The following is a 25,020-nucleotide window of genomic DNA, read 5'->3' on the forward strand; positions in this document are numbered from 1 at the left end:
TACCAGATAGTCTGCATCTATATTTATATACTGTGTAAGTATGGCTCCTGTTCCTGCACGCTTAGATTTGTTATACCTAAAGCAGTGTGTAAACAACTAAGATAAGAGGATTTGAATCTCTGCATCATACCCAATTATAAAGAATTATTTTGTACAGCTAGCATCATCAGCAGGGTAAACACAGAGAGATGAAAAAGAAGTAGACTACACACACACACACACACACACACACACACACACACACACACATGCACGTACAAGCCCTCCAATATATGCTTAAAGGGGAATTTCAGTATTTTTCAACCTTTTTCCCTGTATTTCTGTTTATGTGACTAATGGCAGCAACTTTATTTTTTAAAACTGTATCCAGTATTAAGCACCGCAGCCTGGCCGCTTCGAACCGGGCTACAATGTGATCAAACGGGGCAACAAGGACCGTCACTGTACTTCCACTAAAAGTGCATGTGTTTAACACTGACTAAGATTGTAATCATAAATGTCTGACTACATTATTGAAAGATAGAGAAGTTGCCGTTATCCTGCCATGCTTTTGTGTGTAGCTACTGATGCCAGGTCAACACTGTAACTATAGCTAATAGCATTAGCCTACCACGGCTCTGTCTGCAGCGCTCTACCTTAGGAACAGTATTTATTCATAGATAAGATGTCTTTTCCTCTTTACCTGGCAGTAGTGTCTCGGGCCAAACTTAAGACCTGATGGTCTGCAAGGAGCAGTGTATCTAGACTGTTAGGATCCATTTGTAGCAGAACCAGCTCCAACTAGCTATGTAGTGTAGCTCCACATTTTGTTACAACAATTCGTAAATGCGCAAACACAAACCATTGTTCCTATTAAAGATCTTTCAGATAACACAAAGTTTCACTTCACAACAAAATCTCCCTGTCGGCGATCCTCTCTTCTCGTCTTCCGGCAACAAGTCAATTTGCGAGATTTGAGAACAAGACTGCACCATCTTTCCATAATGTAGTCAGACACTTATAATAACAATCTGAACCTGTCAGTGGCAAAACAAATACTTTCATTAGACGTACATTCACAGTGCGTAGTTGCCTCGTTCGTTACAGTGAGGCCTAGTTCACAGGGGCCAGGCTGCAGAGCTCTCACTCAATACTGGACCAATTTAAAAAGAAAGTTGTTGCCATTACTCACTTACAAAGAAATAAATGGGGGAAATAGGGTCCAGCTTGAAAAAAAAAAGTGAAGTTCCCCTTTAATATACAAGACCCAAACATGTTCAGAAACTACAACTGTATTTGCATGGTGTGCCTTCAAGGTTAGACTCAGTGCACAACATGTACAAGTGTGTGTTAAACTGAGAACTCATAATAAACAAGTGAGAAAAGAGGATTTGAATCTCTCTATGGTGTCTAATTATGAAGAATCCTTGGTACAACTAACAACGTAAGCATTGTAAACATTACAGAATGATGAAATATAAAATGATACATTCTGTTAAGTCCCACTGAAAACACGCATGAATGTGCACATGAACACACACACACAGGCACACAAATACACAAAAAGTCTAAGTCACAACCACAGTCAACAGCATAATTATCAGTTTCCCCTCAGGGCGTTAGGAAACCTGTTCCTAATTGGAACCCAGTCGGGACTTTACATGGATTAAAATACATGAGGCTTCTGCAACAGAGAAGCACACACAGATACACACACAAATATAAAAAAAACACACCAGCAATGAGTCGACAGCGCTTCCCCCAAATTTTTTATTTACGCTAAATCTGGCATGATCCCCGTTGTCTCGCTACACACGGGTCAAGCGCAACAACACAAGTCTCCAAAGCACAATTACGCCACTATTTTCCCCCTGTTTTGTATTCTGTTTTTCTTTATTTTTGTTCCATTTCCCTGACTTAAGCTGTTGTCTAATGGACAGCATCGTGACAGAAAGGAGTTTGGTATCAGATTGAAGCCGGTTGCCCTTTTTGCCAATTTGCGAGCAGCCTCCTCTGTACTTGTAAGATGGCCAATTAGCTGACCGTCTGACAGAGGATCTCTGACTGTGGCTATTAAAACACACACTTGTAGGCGCGTGCATGCACACACACAAGTACGTGGACACACATGCATACACATGTGCTCACATCGCCACACACACAGTACAGTGCTGCCTCCGACTGTCCATCTCTATCTGCTGTTTTTGCGAGAAGCGTGCCTAGACCTCACCCCTCACCTTCTACTCACAATTAGGAAGACACACATGCACGCACGCACACGCACACGCACACCATAATTTTCCTCACCAAAAGACGCTATGCTCCCTGACCTTTTTCAACCCCCTCCCACCCCCACCTGTTCTCCATCCACCTCCTCTTCATCCTCTCCACGTTAACCCTCCTCCTCTCTAACTTCTCCTCTATCTCCATCCTATTTGTCTGACCCTTTCATCTTCTCCTGCAGCTTCATATTTAAACTCTTCTATACCACATCTATTTTGAAATATGGCTCCCTCACACACACCAATTTGCTCACACATTTTTGGTTATTTAGTTAAGGGGTGTTTCACTCATATTTTAGTATTTTATAAAACCAGAAATCATCCATATTCAAACAATCAAACACCTTAAAGGTTAACTTTATGTTTTGTTTTCTGCATGAAATCTGTATCTCATTATACGGTCTAAATGATGATTCAAACACTCACATCCGCACCATGCAAGGGCACACAAAAATAATATGAACATGAGGATTAATGCACAGAAATATTAAAAATCATCATATGTGCATGGACACACAGCAGCATGCACAATTTAGCACACACACACACACACACACACACATGTTGCTGACGTGAAATAACTTTGCAACCATTACAGCCATGATGTTTTACTGTGGGAGCATTTGCATCCACTTAAAAAAAAAATAAATAAAGGTTTTACAAAAGATGCTTGCAAAAAAGCATTAACGTTTAATAGTATGTAATTTTCATTTATCCAGTCTAATTAAGGTATATTTTTAAAAGAAAAAGGAAAAAGGAGAGAATAAATGTAGCTGATAAACTACACATGGACACACCAACGCAAACACACATGCACCTTGGGAACCTTCCCCCTTGAATCTCAACATTTATGCACCCCACCCCCCCCCCCCCCCCCCCACACACACACACACACACACACAGAAACCAAGCCAACACTACCCTCCCCTTGTCTTTGTTGTCCATCAGAGTGGTTTGTTTTAAGCCTCAGCTCCACTCCCGTCTCCCCTCTCCCTCCACGGTCAAGTTCAAGGGTCCTAGAAACACACAGTGTGGTTGTGCGGTTGTGCGGTGGGCGAGGTCAACAGTTCCCTGGGACTATAAATGCACAAGGCACGGACACCTGCAGGCGTACATGCTTGTGCACCAGTCACTCACATGGTCACCCCCCCCCCCCCCCCATATTCAAAGCATGATAATAAATGGATATATATGAACGTAACACAAACATCCACACGTTAATTAATAATCATTAAATGTTTTCACAGAAACATGCGTTTTGACCTGATACAATCCACAAAAGAAAATGAATGAATAAAATGCACTGACACCTACACACTCATCCCGGTGCACCTGCTTCCTCAAGGTCTGTCGGCTGCAGTCAAAATGGTGGACACAATAACACCAGGCTTAGCTTTGATTCCTAATATGGAGGAAACAATTCTATTTTTCCATGGGGCCACTGATACTTGGAGATAGAATTCAACCTATCTCCCTCCCCTCTCTCTCTCTCTCTCTCTCTCTCTCTCTCTCTCTCTCTCTCTCTCTCTCTCTCACACACACACACACACACACACACACACACACAAACATACACACACACACACACACACACACACACACACACACACACACACACACACACACACCACCTTATCTCACTCCCTCTTTCTATTTCTCTTTCTTGATATATCTGGACATTACTGTGTGTGTCAGCTTCAGCAGAAACACGGGGAGAGGTGGGAAGAGTTGTGACACACACATCTAAAAACATGAATACTTTCCCAGAAACAAAAAGAGAAGTATTGTCATGTAGCGCAATGAAATTAACATGTTTAAATTATAGAAATAGTTTTAAAATGTCATGTAAAGGTTAGGTATTTATATAAAAATAGCCCTCTCATATTTTTTTTAGTGTTATTACAGAAAAAAACAGTCAAAAAAAGAAACTTTAGTTCTGCTCTGCTCGGATTTATTTGCATTGTAAATGCAATCTGCATGTCTATCTGCAATTATTTCTAATTAATTTTCATCTAATTCTTAGGAGACTTTTTCAGCCCCAGAATTAACACAAAAGAACTTCCTGCCTCAGTTCTCACACCAAAGATAATTATAAAGTTAAGAGGGTTTGCTAATTTAAAAATGCTATCTGCATGACATCAAATATACATCTTTGATCTCACTCTGTCCCTGATGGTTAAGTGCCTTTAATTATATTCAGAAAAATTAACTTTCTCTGAATAATTAACAGTGACTTTTCTTTTTGTTTGTATGTAGAGTGTGTTGCATACTTTTTGCTTAATTAATTCCAGCGACAAACAAACTCCAATCTCAAAATATATACATGTTATTATTCAAACGTGCAGAAAATCCATCAATTGCATATCACAACAGTGCATTCAGTTGTGCTTTCCCAATGCGATTGCTTTTATGCAATACGTGCAAATGGTGCAATAGCTTTGCCATTCCGCACTCATGTGACTTGGAGCAATTTCCTTAAATCTCTGCATACCGTGAAGCATAATCCTTATACATTGTGAAAATTGCACAAAGCACACATATGACCCACATGTGTTCTTGACGATCAGGGGGGACCTTCTCCATATCTCATTATATCCCCCTATAGAATATCAGCATCTCCCTAGGTGAATGTGTATACATACACAGAGAAAAAGAAAGAGTCAGATGATTCATATTATCTTTATCACCCAGCTACAGGAGCCGGCTCGCCTCCTCTCTTTCCTCCTCCCCATTATGTAAAACTATGGATTACGTTTGGTATGCGCATGAATCCTGCATTCAGAGGTGTGTATGCATGAGTGTGTTAGTGACTTCATAGTGTGTGTTAGAGAGGATAGGGGTGGGGTGCGGGTATATATACATCCATGCATGCATGTATGCATCCATGCAGAGACAACCCCCCCTCCATCTCTTTCTCCTCTCTCTCTCTCTCTCTCTCTCTCTCTCTCCCTCTCTCTCTCCATCCATCATGCATCCATAGGTCTATCAGCTTCGGGAATGAGGTGTGGAGAGAGGGGAAGGGGGCGAAGGGTACATGTGGGGGAGAGAAATAAATTTAGCCCCCCTACTTTAAAAATGCACATACATTTCCATACATTGAAAAAGCAGTGAGGTGCACACACCCCTGTTGATGTATCCCCAATATGAGTCCCCCCCTGCACAGGCAAACACACACACGCCCCAAAACACCAAATACAGCAAAGATGAATGTGTGTGTCCCGTTCAGTGGGTGCGGGTGAAAATCTATCCCTTGCCATATTTATCTTCATAAGAGCAGAAGGTGCATGTGTGTTTGTCTGTATACATACTGGTTGTGTGCCTGGAGTCTGCGCGTGTTTGTTTTTGTATGTCTGTGTGTACATAAGTTCATTTACCTCAACTGAAGAAAAAATACCCTAGCTCGGTATAAAAAATAGAATAAAAAAAGAATAAGCTCAACAACATAGATTTTTTTTTTATCTTAATCCCTAAATGTGATGCACATCAAAATGTTGCAGCATGCACTGCAGGTCCAAAATAAGCAATTCAGACCAGTGAACGTCTCAGGAGTTTGCAAGTCGCGGCAGCTTCATGTTAAATTCACAATCCCCAAACTCTTCTCTTTCCTCTTTTCGTTTTCATCCCAAAATGTACTTGTTGATGCATAGATTCCAAATAGTGTATAGTCTATTTGCCGTGTCATGAAGCAAGGCTTTCAGACACCAAAACATCAACAACAACCTTTTTCCTAAAAAGCAGCCGAAACACCCACCCCTTGTAGATAATGACGGCCTGTCGTGAGAGAGGAGAGAGAAACACAGGTGTGGTATTATTAAGCGAGACTAGTTTGTTCGGGAGAAGTGTTTTTGGCTTTTAAAAAGTTCCATTTTGCACTCCCCAGGCACCACATATGGGGTACCCCAGGGAGGCGCTTGTGTGTGTGTGTGTGTGTGTGTGTGTGTGTGTGTGTGTGTGTGTGTGTGTGTGTGTGTACACTTTAAAATATTCTGACTGAGCTGTCTAGCGGCTCACAGAGCAGGGAGATGTGTCCTGTTTCCTGCATTCAAATGGGAGTGGGTTTTGGAGAGCAAAAGTAAACAGATATGCTTGCTTGAACACACACATGAGAACGTACGTACACACCTGCTGTCTCAACATGTATGCATGCATGTACGCACAACCGCACACAAATATATATGAATATGAACACGCACATGTGAACACAAGACACGTGTGTTAAGATTGTGACTCATCATGTGTTGTCCATCCTTATTTCCACCTATCTGCCCATCAAGCTCATCACTAGAAAGTCTGCTCGGCTCGTGCACCCTGACGAACACGACAGCGTCAGTCAACCGACATTATATTCTAAATAAATTATAAATATGTTTTAACAAGCGCAGAGAAGCCGGTCAACATGGACATGCCCTTTCATAGCCTGCAGTTTCATATGGCAACGTAAACCTCTTCAGGTCTACATTCTCAATTCACTCTTTAAGCTCTTTAATGCTTTTCCATATCACACCTGCAGTATATAGGGTGTAATATAAGATAGCCCAAGACAATGAGCTGTCCAGTCGCCGAGGGGGTTAGTTGACGGCGTGTTATGAGGGGGGAGGCAGGAGGGATAGAGAGAGGTCGAGCGAAGGGTATGATGGAGCCCTTCAAACAAAATATGACCCTTGAAAAGCCTCGCCGATTGTGCGATCCGAATCCTCCTTGCTACTATATTTCCTCCCACTCTTCCCTCTCTGCCCCCACCAGCCCTCACCCCATCCTCGCATTCATTGCTGTCCCTCCTTCACTTCCCTCTGTCCTCACTCAATCCATTCACACACAGATGTGTTGTCTGTCATGACCATGATGATAAATTAGCGCGGGTGCTGCCGGTGAAATAGGAGCTGGTGTCTGAGTGCAGAGGGTGATCCAGTGGACAATGCCAGGGATGAACCACTGATAGTTCAGCTGTGGCTCGATCTGGAGAAACGCTTTGGATAGGACCGTGTCGGAGTCGTATTTTCTTCCAGTACAGTTACAGTGTCACTTGATGTTATACTTTATGCGCAAGGTGGAAAAGCCAATTTTTTTTTTTTTCAAATACTTCTCAGTCAAAGGGTTTATATTTCTCATATCTTCCTTTCTCATTTGGTTTTTCCAGAAAAGAAAAAGGGGGATAATGAAAAAAACAGGTTTCAAATATTTCATATATGAAAGACAGAAAAAACATTAGTGTAGCTAAGGTGAATACCATGTATAAACTACAAATAAACTAAACAGGTTTCTAAAAAACTTTCTAGGGTTTAATTTTTCTTCAGACAGTGGGGGTGTTTATGCAGGGGCCAGCAAGAATGATCACAATCTTTGGTTACAACAGAACGGCCTTGTGTTGTCACCTGGAGCACTGCAAAAATTGGAGTGTATGAGTGTTGGGGGGGGGGGGGGGGGGGGGGGGGGGTGCATGTGTGTGCGTAAGTGTGTGGTTCTTTTACCTGCAGGCTTTGTTTTGTGTGTGCCTGTTTGTGTCTATGCTTGCGTTTCTGTGTGTGTGTGTGTACGGACATGTGTTTCTCATGAAGGCCCATGCCGGGCAAATTAATTCTCAGAAGTTGCGTGGCGGGGGCTCTCCTTCCCTTTGAAATGGGGCATACTGCTCCTTGTAATCAATAAGTCAAGCCATCTCGGCCGCATGTTGCAACCCCCCCGGCACACAGATGAAGAAGCCCAATTTACTCATCATAAATTCTGATTCCCACAATAAATATGAGAGGAGGTCCCACGGTATTAGAATATCTGGAATCTCAGGGGCGTTTGAAATGCCGACTGGCCCTCGCCTCAGCCTGAAGTTGCTTTATTGGTTAGAATATGTGTTTTGTGTTGAATAATAATGATGTAGGGTCAGAAATATTTATGTTTGATCTGTGAAAAAAATTCAAAAGGCATTTTTATTAATAAAAAAGAAAATAAAACATAACTTTTTTCTTACCTGCATTTACCCAACATCAAATTAAATATACGGCCTGACATTCAGGGAAAACGCATCACATGCATCCCAAAGATTTTTTGTCTACCTTTTGACAAAATTTCTTTGTTCCTTAAATCTTGGCATTTTCTAACGAACCTCGACAGGCACCTCCAGACAAGTGGTGACGTGTGCAGGCGGAGGCATATGACGTCGGGGACACGCTAATCTAACGGACAAGTGCTGTCTTTCCTGTTTAAAGCCTCTCTGCTCAGTAGGTCCAGGCACATGACAGTGACCTGGGGAGGGGAAAGTGTGGCACAAATGTGACACACCTACAGAGGGTGGGGTGGATGCTGCTGAATCGGCTCCTTGGGCCGGGTTTACTTTAAAAGGGGCGGGCAAGAATGAAGTGTAGAGGGGAAAGAGTATGATCACACATTTGTAATAGATACAGTATGTTTTGTTGGTGATCACTACATGCATACCTGCCTGTTTACAAGCACAAACGTTGGCAAGTGTCAGTGTGTTTGTATGCATGGTTGCATGCACATGTGTACAAAGTGTACACATGTCTGCATTAACATGCGCAAACATGATTTAATGCAACATGGCATCCCCAACACCAGTGGTGCTCTATCTTCTTTTTGGCAAGGACTTCCTGCTCTCCCGAGCGGTTCCGCCGATACATGACATTTATGAGGCTCCCATGAGCCCCAGCGCATGTTTCCCAGACAACTGAGACAGCTTCAGCGCCATGACAACAAAACGCCAAATACTGTCACGGCCAAATGTGAGTGGTCCAGTGCCAACATGGCAGTTTGAGAACGTCCGGAAGAGGAACAAAAGCTTGCTTCAGTTGATAAGAAGAGAAAACACATGACGCAAGATGATAAGGAGAGGGGACAGGAGTAAGACTGAATGCAGCAAAAGCAAAGTGGAAGATAAAGTAGTTTTCTGTGCAAGTCAATACAGCTGTCTTCATTTGTAAGGTGGTGTTAAGAGCACTAATTCCTGACCTGTTAGTTACATCTGAGAAGAGAGTGCCGTGCCGGTTGCAAATCCATAAGTCTGCTGCTAAGTGGTTCATCAGCGAGCGTCTGAGATCGAATGTCACCAATTAAGATGCCTAAATGCCTGGCTAATTGTGCTTAAAGTGTAGTGCTCCGTGTCTCACATGATCACACACGATTAGACAGCAAACACATAAAAATGAACACACACACACACACACACACACACACCTAGCTAATTGTGGGCAGATCAACTGTGAGGCTTGACAACATGAAAGCAGCTGTAAGTATAGGAGATAACACAGGGTTTGATTGGCAAAACAATTTACCCACATCATTAACAATTAACATCGAACACATTTCAGTTTTATTGGCCAACAACACTTAAGATAACAAAACGCCATCCAAAGAGCAGAAATTCTATGAAACAAGCTGGAGTAAAAATACAATTAAAACTATGTGTGCAATTAAATTAAATGTCCTTCATTAGTTTATTTATGAAACCAGATATCCCAGTACATCCAGGTTGAAAATCTTCTACAACAATTATTTCATATTTAATCTTGTGGTTTAGATTAATTCTCAGTTAAACAAAAAAAAGATCATGTCATTATTCGGTGTATGGTTTCCTCTGCACCAAATATAACACACAACAGTGTGTGTTGAGGAGGAGAGATCTTGTGAAGAATGAGAACAGATAGCATCTGCTCCAGGCCTCTCCCTGCCGTGGCCCACAGGTCTGAAGAGCAGAGCGAATTGTGTCTGAAAGGGGATGATACCCATCGGAATGTTAATGGTGCTGAATATTTCAGAGGTGGGATCATCACATGGCAGGAGGAGGACGGGCGGGTTCCCCGAAAGCATTTAGTGGTTGAAGTTCCTCTCTGTTATTGTAAACCCGGAGTCAAAGATGATTTCAATGCACAGCTAACAAGACCCAGTTGGTGTCGTGGAGGTTTGAGATGGTTGCCCCCCCCTCTCTCTTTCTTTCATACGCTCACTGAAAAGTTAAAGCTTGGTGGAATTTCGAAAGGCTTTGAATAACAATAAAAAAAAATATTTTCTTTTTTCTTGAAATTTCATTTTGCTTTGAATTAATGGAGCAACCAAAGGGAACCATTTTTTCCCCTTACTTTGAGCCGGAGGTGCATAATTCTAAGGATGCCTTCATACTGAAATCCATTCAAAAGCAATAAACAGGTAACTCATATTCCTTGTGGCTCTTTTACAGTATTTGTCATGATGAAATATCAACTAGCATTAGACATATGGTAAATCCAGTTACCATAGCTAGATGACATAAGTGGTTCTTAAGGCTTTTTTAAGCAAGACAGAAAAATCATGGGAGCCATAAAAAAAACAAGGGGATTGCCCCAACAGTCCTTATAAACATCTGGCAACCACTACGGCACCTTTATTCTAGCCAGAATGACTGGTTGTGTTAGCCTTGAGAGAGAGAGAAAGAGGAGGGATAGGCTGAGAGGAAGCTCTTTTTTTCCTAAACTGAAATGGAAGTTCTTTGAAAAAGAAGGAGCAGGAGGAAGAGACGGGGTCTAAAATTAAGAGAATTATTGCATGCTCCCAGATGTGTGCAAGGAGGATGACCTGAGAAAGTCAAAGTTGTCCCCCATCAATCATTGCCATATGCTTCTAGAGAAATGGATCCTGCAAGACACTTCATATTCCTCTTTCTGATTAGTTCATTTGAGAGATGAAGACGGGGAAGGGGGGGGGGGGGGTGGTTGGTGGATGGTGGAGCTCTCTGAAAATGGACGGCCCCGGTGTAACCCAAGAACAGAGAGGGTTCAATGTCAAAATTAAGGCCTGCTATTTAAGACTTCAGGGATCATTTTTTTTGTCTGTCTCTTCCTCACTCACCTTTTTTCCCCCCCAACTCCTGTGCTCCATCTTTTTCTTTTCAGAGGTTGGTGTCAGGGAGCGATAGAGCATAGGCAATGTGTTCTTAACTCTGATCAAAGGAGGGAGAGAGGAAAGCTTTTCTAATGACTGGCATTCACTCTCCTTTCTTAATCCATCGCTCCTCTTTCCCCTCTCTCCTGTCTCCCATCTCTCCCCCTCTCTCTTTCACTCGCCTTTCTCTCTCAGGGCATTGGTAATTATCGGTGAGGTCTTAGTGACTGCAAATGAAATTACCATTTAAGAGAGAGGGAGAAAGAGACATCCCCTTTGCCATAGGAGAGGGCTTAAGTGAGGCGGCTAGGGTTTCAGCTATTGATTTTTAAACTGCTACATCAGAGAGTGTAATGCTTTCATAATTTCAAATAAACTGTCTGGTTACGAAGTACTAATGAGAGAAAGAGTGCGAGCAGACCAAATGAAGTAAGAGAACGATGAGGGTTGAATTTTAAGTGTTGACGTGCGTACGGGAAAATTAAGCTAATGCACTGGTCAGACAGAATGATCAATGTGCCAATAAGCATGCAGCAACTGGTAGTTTTAAAGAAACGTATGATGGATAGCAGATGTGTTTTGATCATCAATGTTGCAATTAATGATGAATATGCAAATGCAAAACACGTTTGTCGCACTGGTACATTAAATATGATGCGGTCTTACATCCGAGACTCTTAAAAATCACAGACAGGTAATAAATAGAAACGGAAAATGTAGAGTGTGCTGTGATTTCATTTCACACAAACCCCCGTCATTCAGCTGGAAAAATATATTTCTCAGAAAATATCCAATTTCCAGCCCACTTTTAAGAAATAGGAGTGTGCTCGGCAGTCACTCTTTGTTGCAGACGTAAGTCACATATTCCTGAGAAAATTTCAGATGTGTGATACGGAAAGTATTAATTTTGTCTACAGGTAATTGGAAGTAATGCCAGTTTTTCTACTGAAAGCATACATAAGGATAATAAAGATGAGGAATAGAGAAAAGGAAGATGGATTTTTGGATGACACTGCATAAACCCAAATCTCTTTCTCCCTCTCCTTCTGTCTCCCTCCCTCTCTCTCTCTCTCTCTCTCTCTCTCTCTCTCTCTCTCTCTCACCACAGACCGCAGGCCGTTGGAGGCAGCTTAGAAATCTCTTACATCTGGAAGAGCCATAATTCATGGGATTTGGCCTAACAGCCATGACAGGCATTGGGGCGGCCAGCAACAACTGTCTCCTGTGTTAGCAGTAGTGTGTGTGTTAGCTCCGTGTGTGAGACGGAGAGTAAGAGACAAAGAGTGACAATATACAATGTGAGTGTGTGCCGATGTGTATTCTTCTAACTTTATCAGAGTTTGGACACTCATTAGGGCTTTTACATATGTTTATGATATATAGTCATAGAACAGTGGTGGACATTCACCCACTGCTACCTCCGACTACAACCACACCACATTTCAGAGGCAAGCATTGTACCTCTAACCCCACTACATATATTTTACAGCTGTAGATTCAAATTTCGATACAAAACATATACACAAATAAAACATGATGCATTGTTATACATTAAACATTAAAGAGCATGTCAAGTAATTTAAATTAGCCTAAGTTAGGCTGTTTTAAATAATGTATCAATAATCTTAATTCAATAATACAAAATTCATATAGCAATATATCATAATTAGTATTTTTACTGCGATTTGATTTTTACTCAGTCCAAATTTGACTTTACTTGCAGAGTATTTTTACATTGTGGTAATGCTACTTTTACTTAAGTTAAAGTTCTGGATATTTCCTCAACCACATGTTGTACAAACTATCATTACACTGACAGAAATAATACGACAGTAAAGACAATTCAGTGAAAAGAAAAATCCACTGTTTTTCTTACACAACATGTAAACAATTTTTTTAATATAAATTTCCGACAATATTGTACATATATATCTAGCTATGTGCGCAAATGTTTCCACATGCGTGTGCACACAAACACATTCGAGATACATAAACTGACTTGCTGCTGAAAAAAGCAGTGCCGTCCATGTGTTTCACAGCGTGCCAGAGGCTCCCTGTGTCGGCCCTAAATATTACACACAGACAGTAGCTATCACTTCCAAGCCTGAAATCCCACATTCCACATTCCTGATTCCAGCGGCTCGCCTGCTAAGCTGGGCACCACATGAAGAGCCATTGTTAGAGAGAGAGGGGTCATGTATCTCTCTTGGTGTCTGTCGGTCTGTCTGTCGCTCTGTATGTCTGTCTGTCTGTCTGTCTGTCTGTCTCTCAGCCCTCCTTCACTTCCTCGGTTTGCCTCTCCGCCCATATATATCTTGCTGTCATAGTCTCCGTCTGTACCACTCTTGCTCTGGCTATCTTTCTATCTCTCCCCCTGCCGGTTTATCTTCATCTTTCTCACTTATTCCTTCTCTCCTTCATTGTGCTTTGCTGCCCACTCTCCCACTCAGTTTTTCTATTGCCTTGCATTGTTTCCTCCTTTCTTTCTATACCTTGCTCAGACTCCTGTCTCCTACTGATGCCGTTTGTCTGTGGTTCTCCTTCTCCCTCTTACTTTCCTTCCTGCTTTTCTCCCTTTTTGTCTCTCCCCCTGTACCCTGCTGTCTGTCTCTCTCTCCCTCTGTGTCTCCAGATATTCATGTAGAGATTTTCTCACATGTTAGATATAGATTTACGACCTCAGCCAGATCCCCGTGGCCACTAAATTTGATACCATCCACTAAGCCACATTGTTTTTTTGTGTGTGTTTGGGCTTGTCTTTTGTGTGTGACTGTGGGTAAGTATGTATTGTGTGTGTGTGTGTGTGTGTGTGTGTGTGTGTGTGTGTGTGTGTGTGTGTGTGTGTGTGTGCGTGTGCGTGTGTATTCATGCATTACAAGGTGGAGGCGAGTGACTTTTAAAGGGTTAGCTTGGGTACGGTGGGAGCAGAGGAGGAATTTACAGTTTATTGAAGCACAGCAGCCAGGTGTGTGTGTGTGTGTGTGTGTGTGTGTGTGTGTATGTGTGTGTGTGTGTGTGTGTGTGTGTGTGTGTGTGTGTGTGTGTGTGTGTGTGTGCGAGAGAGAGAGTGTGAGAGAGAGAGAGAGAGAGAGAGAGAGAGAGAGAGAGAGAGAGAGAGAGCCTGTGGGTGCCAGATGACCAGGCTAACCTCTTGGCTGGTGTTTTGGATTTAGCCTTTGGATAGCGGTGAAATATAAAAATGGAATGCTTTTTCAATTACAGATCAGAAAGAAAGTGAACAAAGGCAGGAGTAAAAGAAAAGATGAGTTATTGGGATCTAACATATCAAGGTTTTTCAGACGGGCACATTCTTACAATCTGAATGTTTGACTCTGAGAACATTTTGTACTTAAGTCCCATAATTCTATTCAGTTGTTGAAATGATTCATCTCATGTTCAGAAGTATTTTAGGACATTAAATATACGGGTGTCTTGAAAATGTGTATTAAACAAAGAAGTGGAGAAAAAATAAAAATAAAGAAAATACTTCTTTTCTTGCAACTTATCTAATAACCTCAGCTTCTCGTGCATTTTGACATCACACTGAGCTCTATTATATTTGAGAGTGCTAACATGCGCTCACAAGTAAGCGCAGAAATAGAACATGGATAGAACAGAATATCAAGACACACAGACAAACACCTGTGGAAGACAGTTATTTTGTTAGTGTGCATGTTATTAATTCTGACAGTAGTCAGTTTAAAGGTAGTCATCCTCTGCCATGCATATTTTATTGGCTGTAGGTGGTATTTGTTGTGTATTCATGTCTGTTTGTTTGAATCCTCTGTAACTTCAACCCATTCCACAAGTTGTCAAGGGCGGGGCATTTGAAAATGGCATTGTCGAGAACCGAGGATTGTAATATTGTTGTTTGTCTGTGTGATGTGAGATGGTATTCGCCTTTTGATGTTTGGCTAGGAAGAAATACACAAAATAAAAGCCTTTGCAAGATAAAGGTGTGTTTTTGCACATGTTTGAGTGTGCATGTACGTGTGTTCCCTCAAACAGTTTATCTGTCAGCCAGATAGAGTGTGTGCACTTGTTTGCGCTAGTGCATGTGTTTGCATGCAGGTATTCCGTTTGTGCGTGTTTGTGCGTGTTTGAGCTTGTGTGTGTGTGTGTGTGCGTGCGTGTGTGTGTGTGCTTGTGTGTCCGCATCCACATCTAAAAGCCATATCTGGCTTCAGATCAAATGGTGTATGAAGAAGGGGAATGACAGAGAGAGAAAGTGATAGCTCTTTAATGTTACCTATCTATTCTCGAACCCAAATATAAGACCAAGAACACACGGAATAGGCAAGTGTGTTTTAGGGGAAAAGGCGTGACATGAAACACTTATGTAGAAAAGCTCTGAACATGACGTTTGCTTTGTAGCGAGGGGGGAAATGTCTCACCAAACAGAAGGAAAGAGGGTAAATTGGATGGAAGAAAGAGAGAAGGCAGCGGCATACAATACAACAGTGACATGCACTTTATTCTTTGTTTGTGCACATCATGGTACAGTGATTTTTTGTTTTCGTCTGAATATGAACTATTTCATCCAGCTCACCTTTCGCTTGTTGTGTTCCGAGTTGTCTATGCTTTCACTGTCATCGCCGTGTGGTAAAAGTTCTGTGACGAAGATGTTAGATGATGACTGCATTCATGTCCATATAGTTCTGTTATAGTTCTCTGAAACTACAACATTATAGCCTCTGGGTAATAACATATTATATTTTGTGTTTGACTGGAATTAATTTGTTGGGAGAAAAATATATTTGTTTTTAACATGACAAGAATATTACCCTTGATAAATATGTATTTTTGCCTTCTCTCATAACATTCACGCTACCTGTTTTTTGCAAGCACGTATGTAGCCTAAACTGAAATGGATAAAATTACATACTGTGTACACTCCTGCTACACATCTTCTCGCTCTTTTGATCCCTGTCTTTCTCCTCCTAAATCTGAACGACTACTTGCTATGACACAGATATGTGAATAATAAAGGTATTTCTAACTTTCCTACACGAGCTACTGTCCTGTCTTGTGTGGTTATTCAACACAGACATGCACCCACACACACACACACATCCACACACACACACACACACACACACACACACACACACACAGACACACATTCAAATCGTCCACATTCCTCTCTTTGTTGCAGGCCTCGCCCCCTTGTCTCACTCTCTCTCCTTACCGGGAAATTAACCTTGACATTTCCGAGACGTAATTCCCCCTAATAAAAATGTGTGTGTAAATATATATAAACAAACGTGTGAAATATTCATAGAGGGAGCGTTATGTGAGGAGGGCTTGCATATCAAAGATGAAGGCGCCGCTGGGGAGGATTTTTGTTCCCTATCTGCCATCTTAACACAGCCATCATCCAAGGATCAAGTTCCTGCTATGAACATTACTTTGCGTGGGCCCCGTTGTTACATTCAGTCGAAACCTTTGGCTTGGATAAATGAACAGTCTGGCTCGGATGTACTGCCTATTCAAAGACAGAATAAGAATTAGAATCACTACAATGCCCAAAGTGCAGGTATAGAGCAATGTTGAATGTGATGGCTTACAGACTAACAAAAGACATTTTGACATGTTTCAGGGACAACAGGACAACTCATACCCCATGCAACGGCAGAGTGCAACACAATTTGGACAGAGAACACTGGTTAAATTATGTATTTATCACATCCATGGTGCCAGTAGTCTAGTCAATGGATATATTTATAGTGCACCATATGTATGAGTCCAATTAGGCCACGACTGAAATAGATCTGTGGAGTCACAGTATACCATGTTCCCTTCCAACTGTGCTGTATACTGACATTCAAAACTGCTATAATGCTGAATGCCTGTCAGCATATAGTAGCTACAATATATTTCCATCACAAACTGATTTCACAATGTTCTATATTTTTGTGGGTATTTCTTTTTTAAACCATTGTAAAACAATGTCAGTGTGTGGCCGTGTGTGCATTACTCCATACATATTGGTGATCTCTGCACGTGAGCGTGCATGCTTGCATGGTCCCATTAGAATGGAATGACAGTGATGCGAATCCAAAATGGCTGGTTTTTAATATTTGGACACCGGGGTGAGGCTAAAATGAGACAGGAGGGATTCAGCGAAAGAGAGCGAGAAAGAGAGAGGGGTAGGGAGCACGGGAGAGGGTGAAGGAAGCATGCGGGTAGGTAGTGATCGTATAATACCATCATGGAACGCCATCACTCCTCGTCTGACCGGCCTCATTTTAGGGCAATGGAACTCCAGAGGAAAAGGCGCCAATGGCACATTATTCTGCTTTGGAAAATCACCCTCATGTTTTTATTCATGCCTGCACCAGAAACAACAACAGAATTTGATTTCCAGTGTAAATATTCTGGGCCAATACAGAGATGGAATGAATTATTTGTGAAAATGTGTGCATCAGAGAGGGAATTATTTTTCATGAGATAGATAGATAGATAGATAGATAGATAGATAGATAGATAGATAGATAGGTAGATAGATAGATAGATAGATAGATAGATAGATAGATAGATAGATAGATAGATAGATAGATAGATAGATAGATAGATAGAACCCTACATGTGTTTGTGGCTCCTGATGAAACACCTCTGATAATTTCCAGTGTAATGGCATATCCATAAGCCCGTCTCTCTCTAATCACTACCGCTTCCTGCTGGGCCCCGAGTCATATCCTGCTGAGCCCGACGACGGTAACTAGGATGAGGTACATGTACCTCCCACGGATTACACCGCTGATGTCTCCACGGTGACAGAGGCCCTCACTGTGACAACCAAGATCCCTGTGTGACTTTAGGTTCTTAACGTGATGGCGAGATAGATGGAGTGGCAGATGAAGATGAGCAGCAAAGCGCACTGGCAACATAGAGAGTATGACAAAAAAATAGATTTAACATTAATGGCAGTCGATGCGGAGAAGGCATTTGATATAATGGCCCTACTTGTGTAAGGCGTTAGAGGTTCAAAACTTTCCAGTTAGTTTAATGAATATGATTAGAATCCTGTATAAGTCTCCTAAAGCATATGTATACACAAAGCAAATCCTATCAAAACCTCTTCCACTAACTAGAGGTACTGCCCAAGGTTGTCCTCTTTCACCATCATTGTTTGCATTGATATTTTGAACCCTTGGCTCAAAGAATTACAGAGACCAAAGAAAAAAGAGGTATTGAGATTGGTAAGAAACAGTTTAAACTAAGCTTATTTCCGGATGATCTATTACTTTATTAAAGCAATGCAACCAACTCAGTTCCACCGAAATGAATATAATCTCAACCTGTTGGTCATAGATTGTTGCAAAAAGGACTTGGAGAAGTTTACACAATTTCAGATACAAAAAAGAAAAGAAAATATCTTGGAACTTATACTAGTCATGATAAGACCCACTTTTGAAATGCTTCAGAAATGATCCTATAACGCCTCCTAAAACCTTCTTTAAAACGTTAAATTCCATAATTTCTTTGTTCATTTAGTCAAAGAAAGCAAGTAGATTGAAAGGAAAACTTTTGTATTTTCCAAGAGCAGAGGGGAGTCTTAACCTCCCTAACCTAGAGCTCTATTAGGTAGCAGATCAGTCATCGCATGATAAATAAAACAACAAGTACCCATGAATAGACATAATAAAACAATCAAGTACAGTACACATTTTGTGATCAATACTACATCAAAAGCCTGGAATAATAAAAAACAAAAATCTTCATCAAGAAATTGGACTTCCAAGGCACATAGTGATCTGGAATAACTCATCAATGGTAGGGTAGGAGTGGGTCTGTGTGGCCAGTTATAAGTATTGGGGGAAGCATTGAACGTAAAGATAGATCTCACAGACCTCATTGGAGCATTTAGGTCAGTTCCACGTGTGAAAAATACATAAATATGTGTTCCAACATTTAGCAGATTTACTTCCAGGCTTGTATATATGCAAATGTACAAACAGTGAGTTATAAGCAAATTAGGCGCATTTCCATTAGCTGGTTTTGAGCTAATAAACTAGGCTGATCAGTCATGAGTTAAATGTCGGCTATGTCAGAACCATTGTCTCCCTGACAGCGTCCACAGGTTTCTGAGGATGCAAAATTAAGCTCAAAGTGGGTGGCTCTGGCCGCAGTGCTTGATACCGCAGTGATTGACGCTGCAGTGCTTATAACACAGTGCTTGGTGCCGCCTTTTTAATCCAAAAATGGGTTAAGAGGTGGAGTGGAGTGTGAATGGAGGAGAGGCGGGCTGAATTAAGCCTACATTTTTCATTTTTCAACCATGGAGTTTACCGCTTGGTCAGAACTTCTTCCGCAAAGGTGTTTTCTATGTGCCATTGCCCATCAGCACTTTTTCAGCAAAGGCAAAAACCCCTTCAACCACTTGCAGATATTTCTTTGTGTTTGTAATACATAAAGAGGCTATTGCAATCAAACATGTCATGTTCCATAACAACATCGAGAAAGACAAAGTTTACTTTTCATGTGAAATTTCTGTGCAAACAGCCAAGTAACTAATATTTTGTTAACCGAAACAACTGTTTTGTTGTCAGTCAGTTGCTTACAATGTTGTAAGCCATACAGCAGCAGAAACCTCATGCTACTTCTCGAGCAAGGGGCCTTAAAACATTGTCCGCACAACCCTGTAACACTTGTCCCAGAAGATGTCCAAAGAAGCACTGAAAAGGTAAAGAAACTGCATCGTCTTGGAATTTTGCCATTCAATGTCAATGCTATTCATCTGGCCAGCCACCTATTATTGTTTCTCAAAACATTCGCACCAGATCAATTAGTACTGCTCAGATGAGGCCAGTTTCCTTGTCAACGATTTGTATTGAGGTGCCACTTGAAGGTCTGACCAGATTATGAAAGGTAACCTTGAGATTTGTGCATTGTGGGTTAAAGCTTGTAAAATATTGTGCATTAACTGCATAACTATGTAAGGACCGACATTCTCTATGATTTCCATGTCTATTGCTTCAGAAATGTATTAAAGCAATCAATATAGGGCTTATAATTATTGTAAAGAGTATTGGATTGTAATGTTTTGAGGGCAGGCCAAGCATCTCAGTGTATAGGCTGCTCGCATAAAGCGTCTCTCACACACCAGGTTAGGCGATTGCCTTTTTCTAGTAGGGTGATTTTTTTGCATTCAGGTGGGTTTGATCTGCTTGACAAAAGATGTGTTCAAATATCAACGCATGCAAGAATGTGTATTCTCAGAATGCCACTGGAAAAAGAAAGCATATTTAAATGGGCTGTACTTGAAATACTGACTGGTCTTGGATTGTCTCCACACGGCTCTCAAAGACCATTCCTCAACTTGTCAAATACCGACGCTTTACACTAGTCTAATACCATTGCACAAGTCACTCACATGCACTAACAACAGAGAAACAACACACGCAGAGAGAGAGTGACTCCATTCTCTGCTCAGGGTGCCATTACTCCACTTTATCTTTACATAGAAAATATCTGATTCATGCTATATTAGTGCTCTAAATGTTTAGTACATCTCCTTTAAGATTTCAACTCATCCAGATCTAGCAAAATACCTAAAGCTCTTTTGAGGCTCAAACCCAACAATTCCTCAACTGTAAGTCTATGTGTATATTTCAACGAGGGTGCCTTTGTTTATATATGCACTAGAAATAAAAAATAATTTGACAAATTATAAATGCTTTATTTATTCTGGAATACTGTTATTTTTTATCCTTCAGAATTTGATAGAATATGGCTATACGCTGTGGCTATACCACTGCTGGACATCACTAGTTTCTCACACTGCTCTGGTTTGATCTTGGTCCATTCTTCTTGCAGTCTCTTCCACAGTTTGGTAACTGTAGTGGGTTTCTTATCCATTACTTTGTTGCCAAGGATTTTCCAGAGATTCTCTATGGGGTTTATATCTGGATTCGGTACTGTCCATATCATTTTTTCAATATTATTAGCTTCAAGGAACCTTAACCTGTTTTGCAGTGTGACAGGGGGCATTGTCTTGTATGAAAATCACGGGCTGATTGGGAGACAAATGCATTGAAGGTATTAAATGTTTGCTGAAGGAGGTTCACATAAACATTTGCATTCACCCTGCCATGTTGCTGTAAAAGAGGCCCAACTCCCGCTGCAGAAAACATCTTCCAAACCATGTAATGACATTGCTAAACTTCAATTTACTTGGGTCTGATGGGAAACATTATGATCGCCGTCGGACTGTGGAAAGACCAGTTCAATTTGGAGGAGGAAGTGTCAGAGTCCAGATATAAACCCCAAAGAGAATCTCTGGAAACTCCTTGGCAACAAAGTAATGGCTAGAAAACCCACTACAGTTACCAAACTGTGGAAGAGACTGCAAGAAGAATGGACCGAGCACACTCAAACCAGAGCAGTGTGATAAACTAGTGATGTCCTGTGGGTGCAGATGTGCTGAAGTCTGTCAAAGCAAGGACCCCTACACTTCCTATTCATTTTTTAATCATATAGCCCTAAGAAAACATGGTTTAAATCTTCTCTTCTGACACAACTATTGCTGCTGTTATTACTCTATAATTTAAGTTATACATGTATTGTTATATATATATATATATATAGTTATATATATATATATATATATATATATACATATTTCAAAACCCAACAACACTGAATACCTCATATATGTCACTGAAAGCTCTACAACACTGCTATATGATACTTAGAAAAAAAAAAAAAAACATAAAATATTGACTTCGTAAACACGATGGTAGTGAAAAATAAACAAGTACCAGTCTGTGTTATGATTAGCTGCGAGCATCTTCGCTTTAAAAAAAAGTAAGGTTGAGTGTGCAAGAAATGTGAAATTCACTAAGAAAAAAAAAGAAGAATTCCCAGCATGTTGCAGAATACCAATATCCTTAAGCAGGCAGGGTTTTTTGATGTATAGACTCCTGCCAGTGAATTGTACAGATGAGACACTTAAGGCAAGACAATAGTGTTATAGATTGTGGCAAGAGTTAAATCAATAGACCTTCTGAGGAGTAACAAGACACCCGGTAGCAAGTGCTACTGCTACACACACATAGGAGGGGCTGGGGAAACAAATGAGGACTGGCAGACAGGGGCTAAGACCTCAGTGTCACTGACTAGCCATTAGATGTTAGTGTGTATGTAGGTGTGTGTCTGTGTGTGTGCATCCTAGGCTGACTCGGAACATGTGTTATGGATGTGTGTAAGTGTATGTCTGAATGTGTTTGTAAGGCATAAGCAAGAGCAGATACCTGTGTTTCAGTTGTACTTTTATCTCTGCTTCTTGGCCCTGTAATCTCCCACTGGGCATCAAAGCAGAGCCCCATCACTAGCTCTACCACACCCCTATATATCCCCCAGATCCCTGTGTGCAAGTGTGCATGTGTGAGAGTGTGTCTGTGTGTGAGAGAGAAAAAACAGAAATAGAAGAGAATGAGAGTCTACAAGAATTCGCGAGAGAGACAAGAGAAGAGAGGGGAGATAGGATGGGAGAATTGAAAACAGGAAAAGAGACAAAGAAAGTTGTGCGTGTGTGTGTGTGTGTGTGTGTGTGTGTGTGTGTGTGTGTGTGTGTGTGTGTGTGTGTGTGTGTGTGTGTGTGTGAATCCTGAGAATAAGCCCCTCCTCTCTCCCACAGACAAGAGAGAGGGGCTTTGCATGGAGCTTTGGACAGTCACCCAGCTTCTACTAACCCCCCTGGATCTCACTCCCTCTTACTCCACCTCCACAGTCTCTTCCACCTCTGATCCAGGATCAGTGGTTCCTGGGGACCTGATAGGTGTCAAGGTCCATTAACCTGGAGCAGGTCTTATCATATTCATCAGGAAGATCAGAGATCCGATTTAGCTCTGTTTTTATCAGATTTGAGGCTTCAGAAGGCTGCCAGAGATGTCACGGCTGTATGGTAATGCGATGGAGGCTAGTGACAGACTCCTGAGGAGCAGGTACAGATCCACTAAGTCATGGACGCACATACTGTACCACAGAAGTAAATGTATACACACACACACACACACACACACACACACACACACACAGTCAAATTTCTTATAGAATCTGTCAGCAGTTGCCTGAACCTTTTTGATGGGGTTGTCAGGTTTGATTAGTTTATGAAACAGGAGTATCTCACCCACTGACCTTTCTAAGCTTTCCATCTAGAGCTAAATCTAATCTAATTTAAAAACAGTTGTAGCCTATAAGCCAACCTTGTGAGGCATGATGAGCTTTTCTTGGAGGCAAATAAAAATGTAAAAGTTTGTAAAAATAAGTAAATAAAATGAAGTCTGGTTTATTTTTATTTTCTTCACACAGGATGAACTGCACATGATAATAAATGGTGACTTGATGAGTTAATCTGGGTAAAATCCATGTTCCACCATTGATTTCCATAATTAACTGCCAACAAATCACAGAAAGGCAGCTGCAACTTCATATAAGAGAGGGAAATCTTAATATTTTGTATATTCTACTAAGGATACACAACATGGATTCTGTTCAGCAGATACTGATCATTGATAATTTCACATTTTTGTACTTAAGTTTTATAGTTTAAAGTTTTGTTTTTTTAAAGAATTCGCACTGGCATCACTATTGTTAAAACAACAAAAACAGTTCTGACTCTTCAAATTTTATATTATATATATATATAATATATATTATATATTTTTTTTCTAGAAAGTACATCTAAAAACTCCGCAAACATACTTTTATAGAGCATTTTGCATTAGAATTCAAATTAGATACTTTAACATAATCTGTCAAAGCCTACATGTCAGTGTATACTACATATTTTCATGACATTAATTAGCAGATCGCATTAGCAGATCAATGAAAATTTCATTATCTGAATAATACATAATAATATAAATTTCCCATTATCAGCTGATAACTTATTGGTGCCAATATACAGGATATCAAGCATCCCTAGTATCTACCTTAAAAAAAGGTTTTATGAATACAGTTTTGGTGGCAAATGTGTATTTTTAACCATACAAGACATCACCAACAATATTTTCTAGCGCTGTTTATTCAAGTTTACTTATTATCTATATATTTTGAATAAATATTTTCCATTTCTTTGACATTTTGACATTTAATGTCACCACCGAATTCCACCAAATGTCAAATATTTTGATAGCATGCGTTCCGAGGCTAGCCACTTCATTTAATTCAGTGAGCAGTTACCTCCCCACATGACCTCCAACCCCTAACCCTGACCCCCAGCTGCTCTCCCAACTGTGTTCTCGGGCCGCTAATGAATTATTGCTGACTCATCATGGTCAGCAGTGAGTAATCAGCCTGACACTTTGCGCTTGTGACACATGGCTTTGGTGCTCAAATAGTCATTTAGGCCCCACACTCTGTCCACTACACCCACAGGGAGTTTGGAGGGGGCTCGTGGGCTCAGGGAAATAAAAATAAATATAAGACTGCCCCCCCAAAAATTTAGGTATGTTAATCTATTTTTTATCATTCCGAATAGATGTAGGGAATATTTAGAGAGTAAAGATGGAAACACATCACAGCTTATATGTTGTCAGGCAGCAATATGACTAAAAATGCAGTTTATCGACAGAGTTAACTGAAACATATGTTGCAGTTATATGAAACCTGTTTCATTATTGGACGCAGAAGCCATTTTATATCCCAGTACATATTATACGCCATGTGCTTTTTGGTGAAAACAAGAGATTATAAAGTTAAAAGGATTTTTAAAGGAGACGAGAAGACTGATATCACTTTTAAAATATAGATATATATTAACAGACAGACAAAAAAGACATGCAGTAGCCAAAGCACACATACACACACATACAGATCTCCTGCAATCCGGCCCTCATCAACATCTTTCTTGGAAAATCACTGCGGCTCTGAAAAGTCATTTCAGCCACAG

The sequence above is a fragment of the Echiichthys vipera genome (genome assembly GCF_963691815.1).
Source record: "Echiichthys vipera genome assembly, chromosome: 21".
Taxonomy (NCBI): Eukaryota; Metazoa; Chordata; class Actinopteri; order Perciformes; family Trachinidae; genus Echiichthys; species Echiichthys vipera.